General features: G+C 41.7%; 1 protein-coding gene across 1 annotated transcript in view; it reads left to right on the forward strand.

The window, feature by feature from the left end:
- The window catches only part of PRX (periaxin), a 45,920-nt gene that overhangs the window by 8,465 nt on the left and 20,047 nt on the right, over window positions 1–17,408 (forward strand). Inside the window, exons 2-3 of the mRNA XM_077285581.1 lie at window positions 10,931–10,986; window positions 11,068–11,163. The gene's annotated coding sequence lies outside the window, so the exon portion shown is untranslated. The remainder of the gene's footprint in view (window positions 1–10,930; window positions 10,987–11,067; window positions 11,164–17,408) is intronic.

The following is a 17,408-nucleotide window of genomic DNA, read 5'->3' on the forward strand; positions in this document are numbered from 1 at the left end:
GAAACATGACCTTGAGAACTTTCTGTGGAGACCATATGCAATGAATATGTAGCCTATGTAGATAGATATGCTTGGTAATGAATTGAAACTGTTGACGTGTCACCTACCTGGCCAGCTACAAAGTCCTCAGCTGTTTCTTGCCTATTAAGATATTTGTCAGGGACCTAAGTGTGGTATCGCAGCGAAGCAGCCATCTAGCAGAAAGTGCACAATTTAGCAAAATACTAAAGGTGTTCTATGTAGTGGTAAAATATTGTAACTGTGACATGTTCAGTGACAAATTACATTCATATACAGAAGATACGGCTTTTCTAGCACAGATCTGCAATTAGTAGTTAATTCCATACCTTTAGCCACATATTGTATCATAGAACACACCACATTGTGAAGTTTATCGTTTTTGATAATGTATATCCAATGTACAGTACAGACCAAAAGTTTGGACACACCTCATTTAAAGATTTTTCTGTATTTTCATGACTGTGAAAATTGTACATTCACACTGAAGGCATCAAAACTATGCATTAACACATGTGGAATTATATACTTAACAAAAAAGTGTGAAACAACTGAAATTATATATTATATTCTAGGTTCTTCAAAGTAGCCACCTTTTGCTTTGATGACTGCTTTGCACACTCTTGGTATTCTCTTGATGAGCTTCAAGAGGTAGTCCGGGAATGGTCTTCCAACAATCTTGAAGGAGTTCCCAGAGATGCTTAGCACTTGTTGGCCCTTTTGCCTTCACTCTGCGGTCCAGCTCACCCCAAACCATCTAGATTGGGTTCAGGTCTGGTGACTGTGGAGGCCAGGTCATCTGGCGTAGCACCCCATCACTCTCCTTCTTGGTCAAATAGCCCTTACACAGCCTGGAGGTGTGTTTGGGGTCATTGTCCTGTTGAAAAATAAATGATGGTCCAACTAAACGCAAACCGGGTGGAATAGCATGCCGCTGCAAGATGCTGTGGTTCACTATGCCTTCAATTTTGAGTAAATCCCCAACAGTGTCACTAGCAAAGGACCCCCACACCATCACACCTCCTCCTCCATGCTTCACGGTGGGAGCCAGACATGTAGAGTCCATCCGTTCACCTCTTCTGAGTCGCACAAAGACACGGTGGTTGGAACCAAAGATCTCAAATTTGGACTCATCAGACCAAAGCACAGATTTCCACTGGTCTAATGTTCATTCCTTGTGTTTTTAACACAAACAAGTCTCTTCTGCTTGTTGCCTGTCCTTAGCAGTGGTTTCCTAGCAGCTATTTTACCATGAAGGCCTGCTGCACAAAGTCTCCTCTTAACAGTTGTTGTAGAGATGAGTCTGCTGCTAGAACTCTGTGTGGCATTGACCTGGTCTCTAATCTGAGCTGCTGTTAACCTGCGATTTCTGAGGCTGGTGACTCGGATAAACTTATTCTCAGAAGCAGAGGTGACTCTTGGTCTTCCTTTCCTGGGGCGGTCCTCATGTGAGCCAGTTTCTTTGTAGCGCTTGATGGTTTTTGCCACTGCACTTGGGGACACTTTCAAAGTTTTCCCAATTTTTCGGACTGACTGACCTTCACTTCTTAAAGTAATGATGGCCACTCGTTTTTCTTTATTTAGCTGTTTTTTTTCTTGCCATAATACAAATTCTAACAGTCTATTCAGTAGTACTATCAGCTGTGTATCCACCAGACTTCTGTACAACACAACTGATGGTCCCATCTCCATTTATAAGGCAAGAAATCCCACTTATTAAACCTGACAGGGCACACCTGTGAATTGAAAACCATTCCCGGTGACTACCTCTTGGAGCTAATCATGAGAATGCCAAGAGTGTGCAAAGCAGTCATCAAAGCAAAAGGTGGCTACTTTGAAGAACCTAGAATATAAGACATAATTTCAGTTGTTTCACACTTTTTTGTTAAGTATATAATTCCACATGTGTTAATTCATAGTTTTGATACCTTCAGTGTGAATGTACAATTTTCATAGTCATGAAAATACAGAAAAATCGTTAAATGAGAAGGTGTGTCCAAACTTTCTCTGTACTGTATATTACCAAAAATGATACTTTATTAAATCAGATGACCCCTGAAGAAGCTCCTTCTCAGTGATACACGTAGGGACTTAATCCTGTTTTTCCCTTTGCATATTTACTATACGTGAATTAATGTTTTGTTTTCACTATAGGATATCACATTGTACCATTTGAACACTTTATCTCTTATGGATTATATGTGCATCTGTGAATAGCACATGGTGCTTTATTCATTGTGGGAGGATATTTTATTTTATTAGTTTATGCTATATTAGTACTTTGGCCTGCATTTTATTAACCGCTTGAATATACATTTGGTTTGGTTTTTAACTTTCTTTTGTGTGATCTGTGGTCTGTTCTTGATTTAATAGGTATCGTTTTTGCTACTAATTTGGATATGTGCATTTTTTCTGATTTTTTTTTTTATAGTGTGCCCCTTGTTCTCACATGGGCAGCACTCCATACTTGCTATTTTTATTACCTGTGTCCACTACTTCTTAAGATCTCCAAATCTACTACTTAGACGTCTCTGCTGAAACCACTAGGTGAAGATTGGGAGCCTTCTACATGCTGCACAGGGTTGGCAACATTATTTTTTCTCAACAGTTTCTCAAAAAAATCACAGACCGACAACTTATTTTACGGACACATTAGAAAACCGGACTATGCTATTGAAATTATAAGTGACAAATGTCTACAGCTCATAATTCTGTTATGAAGGCATTATCTGTATTAACTGTATAAGGATGATAATTGCAATCATAATTTGTATGAGTTTCTCCAGCTTCCCCAAAAAAATTATGGACGTGACAATTTTTTTAAACGGATAGTAAAAAAAGTGCCCTAGTAAAGTAGGTTCTGTCTCTGTAGACGCACCATTGCTCTGTTCATTGTCCACAGGATCAGTGGAGACAGCCAAGTCCAGCACTCAGTCGTTTTCATTGGCACTTACAAGTACTGATATCTGTCACCCACTTTGAGAGTACAAGTATGTCACCATTTATCACTTATTTATATGTATGAGTATGCTTCATTTTACCATAGTCATTACATACAGACATTACAAGGTTCAGAAGCCAGCGGGGAATCTACTCCAGTCCCAAAAATAGACCCTGATTTGTCTTCCATCAAGTAAGATTGAAGGTTCCCGGCATGATGCTACAGGACCCTTTCTTTACCAGTCAACGCCACATGGAACTGAGTATTTCCAAAAGATATTGACTACTGCCAGGTACAGCCGGGCCACATTTGAGATGGACGGCGATGAACTGGAAGTTGTAAAGAACTTCAACCTACTCTGATCAATGATCACTCAAGATGCAGCGACGACAACGGACGTCAATAGGAGAATAGCTATGGGCAAATCAACAATGAAGTCACTGGGCAAGGACTTTAAATCGAGGAACATTTCACTGGCGATGAAGACACAGCTCATACATACTCTGTTTTTTTTCCTGTAGTAACATATGGATGCAATATCTGGACTATAAAGAAACAAGACATAAGAAGAATCAACGCCTTTTGAAAAGTGGTGCTGGAGAAGGATGTGATCAATATCATGGATGGCAAGTAGAACAAACACATCAATTGTGGAACAAATCAAGTCAGACATGTCACTTGAAGCAAGGGTCACCAAGCTAAGACTTGCAAACTTTTGAGACTTCATATGAAGATAGCACTCACTGGAGAAGGACATCATGGTCGGAAGAATAGAAGGAACAAGGCGAAGAGGAAGACCAGCAACTCGATGGGAAGACCCTGGTGGACCTATCTAGGCTTGCATGAGATTGATCTTCCTACAGAGCGTTCATCCATCAAGTCGCCATTGCTCGAGATCGGGCAGAAGGCCATTAATAATAATATTCCCAAATTATTAACCCCAATCTCACTTTTTTTTGTTGCTACTGTGCTAACTTTCCTACATAATATAGATGCACAGAACCTCGAATCAGAAATGAGTACAATAAAATCTCAAGTTGTAAAATCAAAGATCCCACAGAAACAATCCAAGGAACAAAACATAGCGGTAGTAGTGGTTCTCCCTGCTATATCACTACCTTTGTGAGTGTATATGAGACCTGAAGGGTTCCTATATTTTTTTTAGTTTTTGTTTTGGAAAATGCATCGCCTCTACCAGTTAAGCTTATACACCAGCTTGGGCATTGGTGGATGTTATAATGTTTTTTTTAACTTTTCACTATATATTTTAGTCCTAATAAGGGACTTGAAATTGTTGCAATCATTTGATCACTTGTTCCATATACTACAATAAAATAGTATTTCACTATATAGTGAAAATTAGTATGTGTGTGGCCTTCATAGCAGTGCCAAGGAGATGGAGGCCTTCAATAGACTCCAGGCTGCCATGGCAACCTATCGGCCGCCCGTGATCACATTTCATAGGAGACCAAGAGGCACCCAAGTGCCTACCGGGATCGTGCTGTAAAAATGACAGTAGTGGTTAAAGAAAAGCAATCTGAGCTCTGTACGCTGCTCTTAAAGGCGTTGTTTGCTGTATAACATAGCCGACACCTTCCCTGTGTACAGTGGGCCCAGCTCAGAGGACCAGTAGGTCCTATGTTGAGAAGGGGTTAAGCGGGACTTCTGTACAGCCACATGCTCTTTTGCCAAATTAGTAGTCACCAGTCTCATAAATGTCACATGGATGGTGGGATCCCTGATACATATTTTGCATTGAGGCCCATAAGCTTCAAGTTCCATTTCTGCCTTTGTAACACTACATCGAACATGGCAATAATTTTTCTCACGCTCCGTGTCTAAATACTGTCAGGGCATTGGCACAAGTCCCGGTTGTGCCTCCTATATCTATAACATTGTACCTGATCTGTGTGTCTTGGGCCCTAACCAGGTAGATATCAGATATCACTGAGTTTATTTTTGGACCCGTTATTGGCAGTCAGAACTAATGCGAGGCACGAACCCAGAACTCGAAGAGTTAAGAAGCATGGCGTTCTGCCTTGTATTAAGGGAGCCATTGTTCAGCTATGTAAAAAACCCTTTCTTTGGTATGTCTGTAATGCCTTTTGAGGGAGTCTGAATATGGCTCCTTATTGTCCCCAGAAGGACCGAGAATTTCGGCTATGAAGCATTGACCTTTATGTGAATCAGTCAGCGTGGGCAGTTCTGTGCCAGGCGTGGGATTTTGGAATGGGCATCGATGCTTCTCTCTGAGTCAACACATGTTTTGAGCTTACGGGGGAATTTATCAACAGACAGTAACGTAATAATTTATGTCATAGAGAAGGCAGAGTTTGAGGCAGATTTATGAAGGAGAGAAAAAAAATGTCTCTGTTGCTCTTTGCAACCAATTACAGTGCAGCTTTCATTTTGCCAGGACTGTTTACAAAATGAAAGCTGAGCTTTGACTGGTTGCTATGGGCAACAAAGACAATTTTGATAAATGAGGCCTAGTGCTAACTACTAAGCCACCATAGTGCCCACTGTTAACATGTCGCCCTTTATCACTAAGCAGACTGTCTATCTCCAGTAATAAAATGAGTGTTTTTTTTTCAAGCAAATGATTTTGCATTTTTAATTTTCTTTTAGTAAACCAGACAAAAAAAGGTTAAAAACAGTGACATGATTGATGGCTGATATATGTAGCTGTATAGACATAGGCCATTTTTTGTGTCCAGAGTAGCTTGTTTAGAAAATGAGGGCTTACCTCTCACCATAGATACCTTATGAACGCAGTAATTTCTAGAGAGCCGTGCTGTATTATAGATACTATGTGTCTATTTAGTGTCTCATTGGTTGATGCCAGGGTCATTAATGGAGGAATATCCATTGCCATCTTTAGTTATCCAACTTATAAGCAAACTATCTGGATGTCCATGTGTGAGGAAACAGGATATTCATGGTCAAATAGACATACCACAACGGGCATGTGCAAAATTATAATACAAAAATAGATAATTTCAGTGGTAGCTTACCAGCCTGCTGATGGTTTCCAAGGGTTTATGACCAGAAACAAAAGTGTAAACTGCAGAAAAATAAATATATTTATGTGACCATTTATTGGTAACCACTATATATGACTCCCATATCAATGACGGAAGGAAAAAAAAAGCAATCTAATGAGATTTTACACTAATGGCAGCAATTAAAACATGACTATTGTCTGTCACTGTAGACCTGGTAATGGGAAAATTATATTTCGTCATAAATGAAGGTAGACTTAGGCCGGTTTCACATATCTGCAATTCACGCTCTGTGTGCGGACCGCCATGTCCCGATTGCCCGCTGGTCTCTTTACCCAAACTCAACAGCCTCATAGGTATATTTTGAGGGTGTAAGGTTTTGTTCAGGAGACTAACGACTGTTTCGGATATTGCAGACGTATAGCCTTTCTTAAAGGAAAGAATATAAAATAATTATAAAACGCTTCAACTTGCTTAATAAAGTAAAAGCCCTGTAGCTGCATTTCTGGTCCCCATTTGTCTGTGCTTCAGGGTCCCAACCTCTACTCATTGCAAATGGCCAAAAATGAACACTCTGTCAATCACTGGCTGCAGCAAGAACCGCCTTAACCAGTGATTGGCTAAGCAGTCTTTTTTTATAAACCATTTCTGGTGTGTTGAAGATGAAGCGATGAAGCATTTTAAATAGTGATGAGCAAATATACTCGTTACTTGAGATTTCCGGAATGATTTACATCTGTTAGCCAGCATAACTACATGTGGGGGTTGCCTGGTTGCTAGGGAATCCCCACATGTACTTATGCTGGCTAACAGATGTAAATCATTCAGCTGCGGCAATAAAAACTAAATTTCCGAGCACTAAAAAATACTCGGAGGACCCCCGAGCGCGCTTGAGAAATCTCGAGTAACGATTATATTCGCTCATCACTAATTTTAAAGCATTTAAAGGGCTATTCTTAAAGTCTTTAATTGCAAAGTGCTTGCAAAAAAAAGAAAACACTTTGGAGATAATTTTTACTAATACATAATCTGCATTCTCAAGGACAGACTTATTTTTTAATTTTATAGTCTACTCATTGCCTACATTACTGGCCACTGCTGTAGTCTTTTAGCAGTGGCCGGTCTCCTAGGCAACGAGCACAGGACTTACAAGCTCTTTTCTATGTTAGGACAGTTCCTCTTATTAATAATTTATATTCCCTGGATAACACCTTTACAAATTTTTACCATGTGGTATGTCCCAGGTTTAGATTGGTGAGGGTCTGGGTCACGGCTGACAACTTGACTTTTTATTTTTTTTAAATCACTGAAAGACAGTATTTTTTTACGGACACATTGGAAAACCATAATAAATCAGTGTGATTTTAAAAGATACATGTCTATAACCAATAATTGTGATATGAATACACACGCTACATAAAAACTGCAAAATGCTGATAATTACAGTTAAAAAATTCTGTTTAAGTTTCTTTAGTTGAAAAAAAAATCATGGACGCCTTCTTTTTTTTCTTTACGGACGGAGCAAGAAAGTGCCTTATTTTTATGGACTGCCCTGGAATTACTGGACGGTTGGTAACTCTGGTCCAGGTGCTGAGAACCCACAATCTCTGAAACAAAAGGGCAGTCATTTTTTAAATGTGCAGTTCCACATTTAAGTGGTTTAACTAAAGCTGGCCATACACACTTAAGGCCCCGTCTCACATAGCGATTTACCAACGATCACGACCAGCGATACGACCTGGCCGTGATCGTTGGTAAGTCGCTGTGTGGTCGCTGGGGAGCTGTCACACAGACAGCTCTCTCCAGCGACCAACGATCAGGGGAACGACTTCGGCATCGTTGAAACTGTCTTCAACGATGCCGAAGTCCCCCTGCAGCACCCGGGTAACCAGGGTAAACATCGGGTTACTAAGCGCAGGGCCGCGCTTAGTAACCCGATGTTTACCCTGGTTACCAAAAAAAACAAACACTACATACTCGCCTTTCGGTGTCCGTCAGGTCCCTTGCCGTCTGCTTCCTGCTCTGACTGAGCCGCCGTACACTGAGAGCAGAGCGCAGCGGTGACGTCACTGCTGCGCTGCGCTCTCGCTGTACGGACGGATCTCAGTCAGAGCAGGAAGCAGACGGCAAGGGACCTGACGGACATCAGATGGTGAGTATGTACGGTTTTTTTTTTTTTACATTTACGCTGGTAACCAGGGTAAACATCGGGTTACTAAGCGCGGCCCTGCGCTTAGTAACCCGATGTTTACCCTGGTTACCAGTGAAGACATCGCTGGATCGGTGTCACACACACCGATTCAGCGATGTCAGCGGGGCCTCAACGACCAAAAAACGGCCCAGGCCATTCCGACACGACCAGCGATCTCACAGCAGGGGCCGGGTCGCTGGTACGTGTCACACATAGCGAGATCGCTACTGAGGTCGCTGTTGCGTCACAAAACTAGTGACTCAGCAGCGATCTCGCTAGCGATCTCGCTATGTGAGACGGGGCCTTAAGTTCACACTAGGTGCTTTTTTTTTCTGCAGCAAAACCTGATCTCTTGGCAGGAAAGAAGCTGCAGAAAAAAGTATGTTTTTCTTGTTTTTTTTCTTACGTTTTTTGCTGCGGTTTCGGCGTGCTAGATTTGTCTCTTGTGCATGCTGATACGGTTTACTGTTGAAAAAACAAGTCCTATTCTATAGAATCAGGTTTTGGCACAGAAAACGCAACAAAACCTGACACCTGCGTTTTTGGTGCATTTTTTCTGCTTTTTTTCACCACCCCTTTATTTCAATAGGTGAAAAACTCTGAAAAAAGATGCTGAAAGAAGTGACATGCTCCACTGTGCAAAAAAACATGCAAAGCATAAAATCTTGATGACAAAAAAACAAGCTGTGTGCATGAGATTTCTGTAATCTCATAGACTTTGCTGGTACTGTAAAACGCAGCTGAAAATTTGCATTAAAAAATGCATTGAAAAAGCACTGCAAAATCTCCTAGTGTAAACTTAGCTTTAATGGCTGTCGGCCAAACGATGCTTTACATCGATAAATACATGTGTGTGTGTATATATATATATATATATATATATATATATATATATATATATATATATATTACTGTGTTCACCCATGTTAGGGACCTCCCTGTGTTGTCGATTATCCCCCGGGATGCCCCCAGAGTGAGGGTAGCAGGTGTCCACCCCGCACACCCATATGTCTGCAAACGTCCATCTCCTGTTACTTTATATAGCTTCGTGTCTGCCCTGCCTGAAGAATGAATCTGATCTTGACCTTACAGAATGAGTTATTATGATATCTAAGTTAAGCCAAAAGGCTCCTTAATGTATTTCCAAAATAAATACTAACTAAATGTGACTGCAATTAACCCCAAAAAATCATTATGCTCCATTTTCTCGCATACCTAATTTTGAAAGCTTTGAGCAAGCTGAGATATGGGAAGCTGTTTGGAGACTCTAACGCAATCACTGCGCTTTTAAAGGGCTTTTCCCAGAAATTAAACTGGATAGGTGATTAATGTCTGATCATTGTGGGCCCCATCACTGAGATCCCCGCTAATTTTTTTGGGTTCCGAGAGCTCCTCCCTAATGGCAACTTCACGCACACACAACTTTATAATTTCTTTTAGAAGTATGTGTTTTCAATTTTTTTTAAATGTAAGAGATAATATATACCTAATTTATTATTCAGTAATCAAATATACTTGCGGACAATAAAAAAACAAAAAAACAACATTCTTATTAAGTGCTGAGAATAAAATCACTTGCGGATAATGGGCTGCTCACATTGGTGCACGGCTCATTACAGTGTATGAGGGATCTCCCTTGTCTGACTTATCAGTTGTTTGCAGCTGCTTTCGAAGAGAATGGAAGCTGATCTGCAGTAGCAGAGAATGGCCAATATACTCACTCCTGAGTCTCCATGTTCCTGCTCTGTACATAGTCTACGTCTACAGCTGATTGTGGGGGTGCCAGATGTCAGAGCCCCACCAATCTGATATTGATGACCCATTCTTATGAGAAGTTATCAATATAAAAGTAGAGCACATCCCCCCCCTCAGTATTTTGATAAATCACTCCCAGGGTGTCAGCTATGAATAGGTTTACATTTGTGCCAATTTCTGGCAAAAGTAATGGTAGAATGGGTTGATTTATAGGAGGCACTGACCTCTCCTTCTAAGCCTACCATATCTCTCTTCCCCACTTTAAGAATGCCAACATTTCTCCTCCCCCCCACTAAGTCTGCCTACATTCCCCCGCTAAAACTGCCAACATTTCTCCTCCCCCCGCTAAGCCTGCCCACATCTCTCATCCCGGTGCTAAGCCTGCCATCTCTCTCCTCCCATTAAGCTGACCCAAATCTCTCCTCTCCCTGCTACGCCTGCCCGCATCTCTCCTTCCCTCTGCTAAGTCTGCCTACATGTCCCCCCCACTAAGACTGCCCACATTTCTCATCCCCTGATAAACCTGATCACATTTCTCTTCTCCCTGATGAGCCTGCCCCTCTCTCCTTCTGTTAAAACTGCCCACATCTTTCCTCCCCCTGTTAAGTCTGCCCAAACGCCTCCTTCCCCTGCAAAGCCTGCCCACACTTCTCCTTCCTTCTTTCCTCCTTCCGCTAAGCCTGCCTCTTCTTTCCTCCTGTTAAGTCCGCCCACACTCCTCCTCCCGCTAATTCTGCAAATATCTCTTTTCACTTTTGAAAAGCGGTGAAGGAGATGCAAAAGGGAAAAAAAATTGCTAAAATTTGGCAGAAATCTATGTGCACCAAAAGTGTCCTCTTTCTTCTCGTCTCACCCAATTTTTATTTGATCAGGCCAAATTAATCACTTCTTTCCAAACAGAAAAGCTCTAACTACTTGGCTTATAAATAATATAATTTATGAGGGTCGGGGTCAGCTATATCAGTGCAGTAGGTGCTTGGGATTTCTAGATTTGTTGGTAATGGTTATTGCATTTCTTTGTAGGTGCAGAGGGAGAACGAGTGGAGAGTCATGTGTCTAGTAAAGTATTCGAACCCCCTGTAAGTATTTCTGCTCCTGCTGCTCACATTATTCAGGAATTACTTATATAAATCTGATTTTACTGCTCACTTTCTCCTTAGCCAGTAAAAGAGAAGTTCAGTCCCCTGAAGCCGAGGTCTCCCCCCACCAGCCGCCCCCACCTGTCCCCGGAGGAAATCAAAGACGCAGATCGAGCGGTGAGAATTTCCTCTTATTCATTAGAAGAAAGGAAAAAGGATGTTACGCGGAGAAGTAGCATGCAGCAGGGTCATCTCCTCCACCCGACATCCTGTTCTTTCACACTAGGTGAAGAGCCATGGAGGATTGGACCTGATGCCAGGACTCATGAAATATCAATTAACTTGATTCTTCGTGATTTCCTGCCCTGGAAATAATCTGATGTCATCTCTGCTGGGCTATATCCCTTCTGACCGTCCTATTGAAATATCAAATATAACAGACACAGAAACCATAGGGTTCCATTGGAAATGTAATTCTTGGAACCCCTTTACTGGGAGCTGGTAATTTTTAGGTAGTAAATATCCAACTTTAAATTTTTAAGTCCAAACTGCTACCGATTCATTTAGTAATATATCTTTGTAGGGCTCAGAGATCTTAGAGCGCCATTGTTTTGCCTAAATTGTTACTGCATGTTCAGAAAACTTTTAATATGCCACAGACACGTCTGAAGTTTTGATTAGTGGGGGTCCAGATCCAGAGGTTTTCTTCCATGGTTAAAACTAAATTGAGTCAAGCATTACGTTGAGAGTCTAAATGGGGAATTAATAATTGCTTGTACTCCCACAATCAATAATCACCATTTTTTTTTATCTAAGCCAGGTTTGTGCAAAAATGTTGCACCTCTTTTTAAATTTTGGGTCTTGACACTTTCCCCAAAAGTAGGTGGGGGGCTTAATGTGACTGGTGAGGTCTGCAGCCACCAGAGAGATTTTTTTTTAGTTTAGGGCAGAAACTGTTGTAAATTTTAGCACAACTCTACACCATCAATCAAAAGTTCTTATATTTACTGTATATGAAGTCAAAAGTTTCCTAAGAGTGCAATTACACGTGAACACGTGCGTAGCATTATGTAACAACATTCTGATAGAATGCACCCACCACTAAGAGACAAAGGCCAGATGGTGAGATAGTGACGCAGTCGCGGCACGTTTCGCTTCATGTGGTTCTGGAAAAATACATGTTTTGGTTTTGATGGTGCATTCTTTAACTGCATGACCCAAATTTATTAGAATATAGAAGCAGTCCGCTGACTTCTGTATGTCCATGCATGGAATAACCGTCAAGTAGCAGCAGCTGAAAAGATTCCCAGAAGAGTTCCAAGGAACCAAATCCAACTCAAGCCATTAACAGTATGTATCTTACAGGTACAACATCCCATGAATGCATCAGATAAGGTTGACGCGTTTTGAACCTCTATGGTTCTTATTTATATAGGTTCAAAACGCGTCAACCTTATCTGATGCCTGTCTGGAACTTGTTGTATCTGTAAAATACATACATTGAAATGGCTTGTCTTGTATATATTTTATTTAGACTACAATGAAGACAAGTTTTAAAATACCTTACTAGAATCTGGTCGCTTGGAATTCTTCTGGGAACTTGTTCTGCTGCTGCTACCCAAATTTAATACGTAATTTATGGTGGAACACCAATGTTAATGACCCTTGTGAATGACGTGCACTGTCAACCAATGTCTGTTTATTCAAAAACTGCATGCAGTCAACCATGTCTCTCAGTGTTAGAGATAGCAGCACAGAAGGGAAAGGGGTTGTACACAGATCTCCACAGTCTGGAGAGGAGACAAAGCAAGTAAAGTGTCAGGAGAGGTAGAGAAAACAGGCTAAAGAAAAGTACGAAAGCGCATGAAGAGGAAATATGTGCAGTATAGACACTGTGCTGATATACAGTGGCATGTAAAAGTTTGGGCACCCCTGGTCAAAATTACTGTTATTGTAAATAGTTGAAATTAAAGATGGCATCTGTATTTTAGTGTGTGTATATATATATATATATACTAGCTGTACTACCCGGCTTCGCCCGGGTTAATGACTGCTGTTAGCAAAATAGAATGTGTTAACAAAAATTTATTCTGCACACAAAAACCACAAAACAAATAGATAGAAATGTAATTATTAAAAGGCAAAAACTAAGCAAATAGAAGCATTTCACAACATATATTAGCTTTGTTATACTGAGAATGTCTTTGTTGCCTATATTAACCAATCAGAGCTCAGGTTAATTAACTGTAGCAAAATAGAAGCTGAGCTGTGATTGGTTGCTATTGGCAGCCTGATAAATCCCCAGCCAACAGGAAGCCCTCCCCCCTGGCAGTATATATTAGCTCACACATACACATAATAGACAGGTCATGTGACTGACAGCTGCCGTATTTCCTATATGGTACATTTGTTGCTCTTGTAGTTTGCTTATTAATCAGATTTTTATTTTTGAAGGACAATACCAGACTTGTGTGTGTTTTAGGGCGAGTTTTATGTGTCAAGTTGTGTGTGTTGAGTTGCGTGTGGCGACATGCATGTAGCGACTTTTGTGAGATGAGTTTTGTGTGGCGACATGCGTGTAGCAACATTTTGTGTGTTGAGTTGCATGTGACAGGTTAGTGTAGCAAGTTGTGTGCAGCAAGATTTGTGCATGGCGAGTTTTGCGCGTGGCGAGTTTTATGTGTGGTGCATTTTGAGTATGTGCAAGTTTTGTGTGAGGCAACTTTTGCATGTGGTGCAACTTTTGTACATGTGGCAATTTTTCTGTGTGTGCAAGTTTTGCATGAGGTGAGTTTTCCATGAGGTGAGTTTTGCACGTGTGGCGAGTTTTGCGTGAGCCTAGTTTTGCATATGGCGAGTTTTGCATGTAGCGAGTTTTGAGTGGTGACTTTTGTGTTTCGACTTTTATGTGGCGAGGTTGGTGTGTGTGTGTGGTGAAATGTGTGCTGAGGGTGGTATATGTGTTCAAGCACGTGGTAGTGTGTGGCGCATTTTGTGTTTGTGTTCATATCCCCGTGTGTGGTGAGTATCCCATGTCGGGGCCCCACCTTAGCAACTGTACGGTATATACTCTTTGTCGCCATCGCTCTCATTCTTTAAGTCCTCATTGTTCACATCTGGCAGCTGTCAATTTTCCTCCAACACTTTTCCCTTCACTTTTTCCCCATTATGTAGATAGGAGCAAAATTGTTTGGTGAATTGGAACGCGCGGGGTTAAAATTTCACCTCACAACATAGCCTATGACGCTCTCGGGGTCCAGACGTGTGACTGTGCAAAATTTTGTGGCTGTAGCTGCGACGGTACAGATGCCAATCCCGGACATACACACATACATACATACACACATTCAGCTTTATATATTAGATATACCTGTATGTAATCTCCTGTATATAGTATATACCTGTGTGTCATCTCACCTATATATAGTATATATCTGTGTGTCATCTCCTGTATATAGTATATACCTGTATGTCATCTCCTCCTATACATAGCATATACCTGTGTCATCTCCTCCTGTATATACTATATACCTGTAGGTAATCTGCTCCTGTATATAGTATATACCTGTGTGTCATCTCCTCCTGTATATAGTATATACCTGTATGTCATCTCCTCCTGTATGTAGTATGTACCTGTATGTCATCTCCTCCTCTATATAGTATATACCTGTGTGTCATCTCTCCTGTATATAGTATATATCTGTGTGTCATCTCCTCCTGTATATAGTATATACCTGTGTGTCATCTCCCCTGTAAATAGTATATACCTGTGTGTCATCTCCTGTATATAGTATATAGCTGTATGCCATCTCCTCCTGTATTAGCCCTCGTTCACACGTTATTTGGTCAGTATTTTTACCTCAGTATTTGTAAGCTAAAATGGCAGCCTGATAAATCCCCAGCCAACAGTAAGCCCACCCCCTGGCAGTATATATTAGCTCACACATACACATAATAGACTGGTCATGTGACTGACAGCTGCCGGATTCCTATATGGTACATTTGTTGCTCTTGTAGTTTGTCTGCTTATTAATCAGATTTTTATTTTTGAAGGATACCAGACTTGTGTGTGTTTTAGGGCGAGTTTCGTGTGTCAAGTTGTGTGTGTTGAGTTGCGTGTGGCGACATGCATGTAGGGACTTTTGTGAGATGAGTTTTGTGTGGCGACATGCGTGTAGCAACTTTTTGTGTGTCGAGTTGCATGTGACAGGTTAGTGTAGCAAGTTGTGTGCAGCAAGTTTTGCGCATGGCGAGTTTTGCGCGTGGCGAGTTTTATGTGTGGTGCCTTTTGAGTATGTGCAAGTTTTGTGTGAGGCAACTTTTGCATGTGTTGCAACTTTTGTGCATGTGGCAATTTTTCTGCGTGTGGCAATTTTTCTGCGTGTGCAAGTTTTGCGTGTGGCGAGTTTTGCACGTGTGGCGAGTTTTGCACGTGTGGCGAGTTTTGCATGTGGAGAGTTTTGCGCGTGGCGAGTTTTGAGCGGCGACTTTTGTGTTTCTACTTTTATGTGGCGAGGTTGGTGTATGTGTGGTGAAATGTGCACTGAGGGTGGTATATGTGTTCGAGCACGTGGTAGTGTGTGGCGCATTTTGTGTGTGTGTTCATATCCCCGTGGTGGTGTGATTATCCCATGTTGGGGCCCCACCTTAGCAACTGTACAGTATATACTCTTTGGTGCCATCGCTGTCATTCTTTAAGTCCCCCTTGTTCACATCTGGCAGCTGTTAATTTGCCTCCAACACTTTTCCTTTCATTTTTTCCCCATTATGTAGATAGGGGCAAAATTGTTTGGTGACTTGGAAAGCGCGGGGTTAAAATTTCACCTCACAATATAGCTTTGACGCTCTCAGGGTCCAGACGTGTGACTGTGCAAAATTTTGTGCCTGTAGCTGCGACGCCTCCAACACTTTTCCTTTCACTTTTTCCCCATTATGTAGATAGGGGCAAAATTGTTTGGTGAATTGGAAAGCGCGGGGTTAAAATTTCACCTCACAACATAGCCTATGACGCTCTCGGGGTCCAGACGTGTGACTGTGCAAAATTTTGTGGCTGTAGCTGCTACGGTTCAGATGCCAATCCCGGACATACATACATACATACATACATACACACACACACACATTCAGCTTTATATATTAGATAGATAGATAGATAGATATACAATATATATATATATATATATATATATATATATATATATATATATATATATATATATATATATATATACAGTACAGACCAAAAGTTTGGACACCCCTTCTCATTTAAAGAAAAAATGTGTGAAACAACTGAAAATATGTCATATATTTTAGGTTCTTCAAAGTAGCCACCTTTTGCTTTGATGACTGCTTTGCACACGCTTGGCATTCTCTTATTGAGCTTCAAGAGGTAGTCACCGGGAATGGTCTTCCAACAATCTTGAAGGAGTTCCCAGAGATGCTTAGCACTTGTTGGACCTTTTGCCTTCACTCTGCGGTCCAGCTCACCCCAAACCATCTCTATTGGGTTCAGGTCTGGTGACTGTGGAGGCCAGGTCATCTGGCGTAGCACCTCATCACTCTCCTTCTTGGTCAAATAGCCCTTACACAGCCTGGAGGTGTGTTTGGGGTCATTGTTCTGTTGAAAAATAAATGATGGTCCAACTAAACGCAAACCGGATGGAATAGCATGCCGCTGCAAGATGCTGTGGTAGCCATGCTGGTTCAGTATGCCTTCAATTTTGCATAAATCCCCAACAGTGTCACCAGCAAAGCACCCCCCACACCTTCACACCTCCTCCTCCATGCTTCATGGTGGGAACCAGGCATGTAGAGTCCATCCGTTCACCTTTTCTGCGTCGCACAAATACACGGTGGTTGGAACCAAAGATCTCAAATTTGGACTCATCAGACCAAAGCACAGATTTCCACTGGTCTAATGTCCATTCCTTGTGTTCTTTAGCCCAAACAAGTCTCTTCTGCTTGTTGCCTGTCCTTAGCAGTGGTTTCCTAGCAGCTATTTTATCATGAAGGCCTGCTGCACAAAGTCTCCTCTTAACAGTTGTTGTAGAGATGTGTCTGCTGCTAGAACTCTGTGTGGCATTGACCTGGTCTCTAATCTGAGCTGCTGTTAACCTGCGATTTCTGAGGCTAGTGCAGCGCCCCAGAGTCCTGGTCGTTGCAGTACTGTGGCTCCGCCACTAAGGGGAGCCACGGTGCGTTCAATGGCACTGAAGGAGTTCCTCCAATCAGGTATCACAGACACCAATATGTTTCACAGCCGGGCCTCCGGGGGGAGCTAAGGGTGCTATTCATTAGGCCACTCCCCACCATAGTGGGTAAACTGGGGGTCAGGCAGGAAGTTAGTGGAGAAAGCTGACTGGATCGAACGAAGCAACACCTAGTGAGAGAGGGGGTTGTGGAGGAAGAGACAGTAGGGTCTC

Source organism: Ranitomeya variabilis, chromosome 2 (assembly GCF_051348905.1).
Source record: "Ranitomeya variabilis isolate aRanVar5 chromosome 2, aRanVar5.hap1, whole genome shotgun sequence".
NCBI lineage: Eukaryota > Metazoa > Chordata > Amphibia > Anura > Dendrobatidae > Ranitomeya > Ranitomeya variabilis.